The 7,179-nt window shown below is 43.0% G+C and overlaps 1 long non-coding RNA gene across 2 annotated transcripts in view; it reads left to right on the plus strand.

Annotated features, from left to right (window-relative positions):
- Positions 1-653: 653 nt before the first annotated feature.
- LOC105853204 overlaps positions 654-7,179 on the plus strand; it is a 139,914-nt gene continuing 133,388 nt past the window's right edge. For both annotated transcript variants that reach the window (XR_001145054.1, XR_001145053.1), the window contains exon 1: positions 654-753. This is a non-coding gene — a long non-coding RNA (uncharacterized LOC105853204). The remainder of the gene's footprint in view (positions 754-7,179) is intronic.

The raw sequence follows: 7,179 nt of genomic DNA on the forward strand, positions 1-7,179 counted from the left end.
TCACCTGCTTGCTCATAGGAGAAAATGGGGGCGGTAGACATGCTTTTGCCCTCCTGGGCACTCCTGGCCCAGTGGGGCCCAAACTCTGCCATCTGAGTTCAAGGTTAGGAATCCTACCTAGGGTGTTCTGTTTTCTGGGCATTTCTGGACATTCACTTGATGGTGGTTAAAAGGCAGGGCACTTGATAAGGCCCTCCCTGGTGGGTCAGCAGGTTAAAGCGCAGGCTGCAGCCACTTCAGTGCGAGTTCGATCCCCGCCCTGGAGGTGACCCACAGGGCGCAGCAGGCCCCTCCTGACCCGCCCGCTGCTCCCCTCAGCAGTGTACTTCGTTGATCTGCCTGTTCTGCTCCCCACTCTGTATCTGGTGAATCCTCTCACCGTCCCTGCACCTCTGGCCTGTACCCCAATTCTGCATGCATTTTATATATATATATATATATATATATTTTTTTTTTTTTTAAAAAAAGAAAGAAAAAAGGCAGGGCACTTGCATAACACACTAGAGCAAATCTTAGGCTAGCACTTCTCAGCCGCCCCTCCCTCAATCCCCAACCTGGCTGCGCAGGGTGCTGCGTGCGGGGCGGGCGGCGGCCGCGGGGCGGGAGGAGGAGCCTGCCCCGCGCGGGCCGTCTCCCAGGCGCGCCGCGGCGCTTCTCCCGGGGCCTCCGCCCGCAGCCCGCGGCAGAGCGGAGGCAGGCGGCTGAGACGGGCAAGCCATTTGCATTCGCCGGCAGTCATTTTTATACACGGAGGTAATGAAGTTGTCAGCGGCGCCCCGAGTGTGGCAGAGCCTGATATTCAAATAGACCTGCCGGGTGCGCCCGGCCTCCCTCCCCCGCCACCGGGCCGTCCTTCCTGCAAATCCCCGGATGAGCGCGCGGCGCCCCGTTTTCTCCTGACAGCTGCGGGTGCTTTGTTTGCCCGGCGAGGCCCCCACCTCACACCCGGCTCCCCGCCTCCGCCTCTCTCCCGGGCTCTTCCCCTCAGTCTCCGCGCCTTTGTCTCTGTCCCTCCTCCCCTTTGTGTGTCTGGGAAGACTCGGTTTCAGACGCCAGGGCTGACTGCCAGTGACCCCGCAAACCCCGACGCACAGGGCCTGCTGCCTTGCAGACAGCACATTTGGGGGGCAGTTAGCTGCAGTGAGGCCACCACCCTCATTTAGTGTCATTCCCGCGCCCTTTTTCATACCCACTCTCCCTTGCCTTCCTCTTCCTCTCCATCAAGCAAGAGTATCTAATGATATTATCTCTTTGGCTTAAGTAGCTTTCCGCTCCTGTTAAATGCATATTTGTGGTCATTTTTATGATTCCAAGACCCAAAACATATCCACCCACTCAGGCTGCTGAGAAAAGGCCGTTCAGGAGGTGCAGCACTGGCGAGGGGTGTGGTGGAAAGCCAGACTCGCACCTCTGAGTGGCAGTTGCTGAGGACAGAGACTGGACCTAGCCCTTGGGAACGCCCTCCCCAGCCGCATGCAGTGCTGTCCACTAGGGCAGCCACTGGCCACATGTGGCTGTTGAGCACTTCAGATATGGCTAGTCCAAATCAGACTGATGAAAACAAAAACATGTCAACTTTCTTACCATTTAAAAATATTGATTGGATATTGAAATGGTAAAATTTTGGGTATGTTGGATGAAAAAGATATCATTAAAAGGTTCTTGATATAATCCCAGTACAAGATATCATTAAAGTCTCTTTTTAACTTTTAAATGTGGCTAAGATAATATTTCAAGTGGCCTATGGTACTCATGTTGTATTTCCACTGGACAGTACTGGTTAGAAGTTTACCACCCCAGGAATTTTCTCCAGCCATCTCACCTTCCTCTGGGTTAACTTTGGAACAGGCAGTGAGAGAGGAAAGGTTCTTGGCTCTTCAGCATCAGATGCCTGGGAAAGTAATTAGAACTACCTGGGATTATATTGAGAACCTTGACAACACTGAGTAGACACCTGGCTTAAGTTGTGGGAAAGGGTTGGCTAGCCTTTTCCCTTTGTTTCTGGTAAGAAAGGCCCATACTCCCACTCCTGTGGTGCCACAGTTCCATGGACCAACTGTCCATGTGTGAAGTTGGGCCTCTAGGAGTGTTTTGTGCCTTTTAGGAGTTATTTGTCACACACTAAACTTGCTGACATGCCATTTAGAAGAGTGAATACTGTGTATGCACTGTAACAACTATTTCATAAGTATTTTTGGTGTACATCGTTCCTCAGCATGCTGGGGCTGCAGAGTAGGGCTCCCGGAGTATGCATTGATACGATGCGCTGCAAATGATCCAGGCACGGGGGAGTCCCTGGGTGTGCGTCGGCTCTACACACGGCCGCAGTTCCTACAGGGCTTTTATGGCGCAGCTTGCCAATGATCCGTGTGTTAAAGACTCCCCAAATACACATTGACACGATAGACTGGAGTTGTTTGGGTCTATCGTGGCAATGATCCGCGGATAATGGTGGTGTCTTATGCACTTTCATTGAGATTGGAGTGCTCCTGGTCCTAATGGCACAACCAGAACTGCCCCAGTTAAGTCCCCCTGCAACTGTCTGTGCAGAGTGCCTTGGTCTTTGACCTCCTGCATCTTGACACTGTGGCACTGCTAATGTTTGTTGGTATTTTAATTGATGCAATTGAGTTAGCATGTTTTTCTTACCAAGTGCACTTTTTGTAATTTGGTACCTGGACTGGGTGACCATGTATTGATGCCTTCCTCTGGTTAATGATAAACTGAAAAATTGGAAAGGTCGTACTTAAAGACTAAGTTTGGGAAATGGTATGAGGTTGAGAGCATTAATATGAACTAAATAACCTCAGTCTTGAGAAAACCTAGTTGCTTAAACTGAAATACATCAGGCACAAAGGTGGAAGAAGACGATGGAAGACACTTTTGAAGATCATAAAAGTAATATATTCAACAGAACTAGAATTCAAATACTGCACAAGTATATAAAATAAAAAAATCATTCTATCACTATTTTTCTTCTATACCATCCATTATTATAACCTATTAATATTACTCATAATGTTCTTTTAGTAATTTTTGGACATGTACAAAGATATGTATCTTTTTTATTATACAAATGGGTTAATACTAATCTTTACTCTTTAATATTTTGTATTTTGAATTAGTAGTATGTGAACATCTCAGTAAATTTAGATCTGTTATATCCTTTCTTGTGATTGCATGGAGTTTCAGGATATGGATGCAGCAATTAAAAACTATGCTATTTCAGTTATCACTGCAATGAATATACTTATTCATTTGTAGAGTTTTGCAAATTTGTCCATAAGATAAATTTTAGCAGTGGAAATGCTGGGGCAAAGAGATGCACATTTAAAATGTTGATTACAAAATGATTGTATTGCCCTACCCTTCAACTAAAGTATGTTACCAGCTTCCCCCACTCACACCAGCACAACTTTTTAGCATGGAGGACACTCTAGTGTGTGTGAGTGAATTTTGCCCTAAGTTCTTTGCATGACTTTATGGTGAGAGTCCAGAATGGGGAACGTGATAAATGCGGGGAAGTGCGGAAGTCAGTCAATAAAGTAGGAAGTCATGTAAGTCAAGATAACAACAGGCTGTGATCAGTTGAGTTTTGGTAATAGCCCATCAACATGGGAGAACTGGAATCGGCCCACCCCAATTCATCACTCAACACATAATTGTCGAGAAATTGCAAGTAGCTTCTCTGGATAAGTCCCTTGAAAGTAAAAAATTGTCTTTTGAAGGAATGGGGCCAGGCCTAATTTTTAAAAATTCTTCTTGTTTTTATTTGTTTAATTCAGTTTTTATTGTCCACCATATACTTGGTTCTTCCTGAAGCTGGATTTTCAAGATGGCCAACATTTAATCCTTGCTGCCAGCAGCTTATGCTAGGATAGAGTGAGCTGCAGACCAGCCTGGAAATTCACATAGTACCAACAGAGTGAACAATGAGCAACTCACTTTGATGGAGTATAAGTAATTTTCCCAAAGTCTGATACTTGATCTGAGTCTTCGAAGATGATTAGGGATTGTTCCCAGACCAACAAGGAAGGTCTTCTAGACAGAGGAAACCACAAGAAAGGGGTAAGCTTTGTGGGAATGCAGGTGTGAAGGGCTCACAGGGGTTATGTGTCAGGTGGAAGTGGATAAAAGGCATTACTTGTGAGGTGTCGATTCAGGCGTCCTGGCGCTCCGAGGGTGTGAGCTATGGAAGTGGTGGTGTTCTCATTCAGGCTTTGTGTGTGAATTCTAGTGGGGCATTTTGAAGTCATGGAAATCATATTACTTAAATTACCTCATTTTGAAATATATACATAGGCTAGATGATTTATAATATTTTTATTAGCTCTAAAATTCTATTGAGCTGCAGGACTTGAACTTGCCTGCGAGGACTTTGTTTTCCATTCTATCTGCCAAGGAGCACTGTGTGATAACTCATAGTGTTCTTCTAAGATGTTAGTAAGTGACCGGTTATAATTTGCTGAAGCTAACTACCGTGGTCACTTATCATGGTCTCAGAGGCGACATACATGTTTTAGGGAAAAGAATACTAATAAGAATGAAGAAGAAAACAAAACAATAGTGGGCAATACACATCTTTTGGTAGTTAGTCTTCATATGCAATTAAATCCTACCTTCGCTGAAAGTTTAACCCCTGCTTAAATGGTTTCTTGAAGTATATTGTGGAGTTGGATGTCCAGAGTCTTGATTTTTGGGGTTCATTTTGTTGGATTTGATAACCATACTGTCCATATCTTATCTGTGTAAGGAGACTTTTTTCATTTTCTTTATTTATTATAATAGTTTATTTTTACATAATTTTGTGCCTTTTCCATCTCAGTTGCAATTCATGTGCTCTTCCCATCACCAATTCCTCTGTGTGCCATCAACATAGTCCCGTGTACTTTCCTCCCCAGCCCTCCATTTTTATTCCCATTCCATAAAATGTCTCTGGTATATAGTTGTCCATTATTATTTTTATCCCCCTAAAAACCCATCTGGTATTTTTCTTTTTCTTTCTGGATTATTTCACTAACCATGATCCAGAAGGAGACATTTTGACAGAGGTAATGTCTAAAGATGGGATGGAGAGAACCTTGTGGCCTACTGATTAGAGACCTCCCTCCAAATCGACACTAGTACACTGAGGATTATTACCCATTCCATGTATCCATCCCCCCAGAATGAGGGAATGGATTTAAATCTGTGCTGACTTCCAAATGAACTTTATGTAATTCTCTCAATTTTTAAAATCAGGGTTCTACAAGTTTCCTTTGAGGAGATCCTGGAACAAAAAAATAAACACAAACAGCCCAGAGGGACCACCATATGCCGCAGTAACATCTCTTGTGACTTGGTGACTTGCCTCAGATGAGGGGTTCACCAACTTAGTGGTATTCACCAATATTATTGAATGATTGAAGCAGGACATCTCGCCAGCCTTACTGGTTATTGGTAAGAGTCTTAAATTTTGCAAATGAAAACAAGAGAGGTGGAAACTGTACAAAATCAAATTATCTGCCCTGCACTAACAGCGGGGATTTCCAAAGAGCTTCCTATGAGGTTATCTTGTATGTTGAATCCATGGCAACAACCTAGAAGGGATCTCCTGACTCAACCAAATTTGGTGTTTTAATTGGTATGGAGCAAGTCCTGAGCACTGAGAGCACAAATTTTAATTTTTGAAAAATTTAAATGGCAGCATAACATTGTTGAGAATATGAAGAGAGAATTCTTATGGCTTGGATGGGTGGGTGCCAGTCCCTTGTCACTCTCAGGACTCTGGGGACATTCAGTTCTTGCTCAGACAGCAGAGTCTTCATTAATGACCCATTTTCATATTCAAGGAGAGTCAAGATGGTTTTGGGAGAATGGTTATTGTGCAAGTGTGGTCCCACTGCTGGTATAAAGTAGAGCAAGTGGCAGAACATGTCATGGATATTATTGGATATCAGAAAGCTTACATATTTCTACATCTGTGAAGACCAGGAGGGCTAAAGGTGCCATGAGCACCACTTCAGAGCAATGCTAGTTGTTCATCCTTGACTGGTCCCTAGGGTTTCTTCATGTCTATTTGTCAAGGTTGAGAATAATTAACTAGCAACTTCACAGTCATTGTACAGATGATATGATGCAGCTATGTTGTGATTTTGGGCTCTTCTTGGGCAGCTTGGGAAGTAATGAATTTATACTACTCAGAATAAGTGTCCAGAAATTCATTTGTGCTTATGATCTAGCAAAGTAACTGGGCCCTATCTGGGTACTCAGTAAGAACTAATGAAATAGTGGAGAAGAGTGAAAGAAATGACCCAAATGTTAAATGAATAATAAAAAGGTAATAGAAATTTTAAAACCTAGTATAATGCCTATGTATGTGGAGAGAAATGACTGAAAGCCCATACATGTAGGTGGGGGATGTAACTCCTTATCACAAAAGTTGAAAAGAAAAAAAAAATTGGAAAAAATGCTCAATTTCTGAACCCTTCATATCCTTGGAAAAACTCAAGTAGGGAAGATCTCTCAAAGTAGACTGTACATAGATTTTAGACACATCATTATTTGACTTGAAAACTTGAATTTCTAATCCAACAAGAAAACTTTGACATGACACCTACCTGTGAACTGTACTAGTGTCTCAGAGCCATGAAACTCCTACCTGAAGTGAAAAACCAAGGAAGGAAAGAAGATCCTGTAGAAGTGTGCAAAAGACATTCCAAGTTTATGAACAAATCAGATTGTCCAGATAAAGCAGGAAAGTTCCAATAAAAAATCAGAATTTTTTTTCTCCCCTAGGAACTATATGGCATCTCCAGTAAAAGGAGTTCAGTGTACAGAAGACTGAATTCCTTTGAGAGTCACTTGACTGTGAAAACCACCCCCACACTTCACAACATGGGCTACTGAGAACTCAGGGTCAAACTGCAGAATTATTTTTTCTGGAATGAATCATAAGAAATCTTGAGGATAAACCCTAAATAAATAGTTGAACTTGCACTGACATATTTTAATATCTGCAAAGGGTCACTAAGGTTTTAAGACTGAAAGCAATAATTTAGTGACCAATGTTGCTACTTTAAGAAGTTACTGGATATTTCTCAGCAATCCCACTGCTAGGTATCTACCCAAAAGACACAAAAACACTGATTGAAAAAGATACCTGCACCCCCATGTTTATTGCTGCTTTATTTACAATTG

The sequence above is a fragment of the Condylura cristata genome, unplaced genomic scaffold (genome assembly GCF_000260355.1).
Source record: "Condylura cristata isolate star-nosed mole 26May11 unplaced genomic scaffold, ConCri1.0 scaffold00005, whole genome shotgun sequence".
NCBI classification, from domain to species: Eukaryota; Metazoa; Chordata; class Mammalia; order Eulipotyphla; family Talpidae; genus Condylura; species Condylura cristata.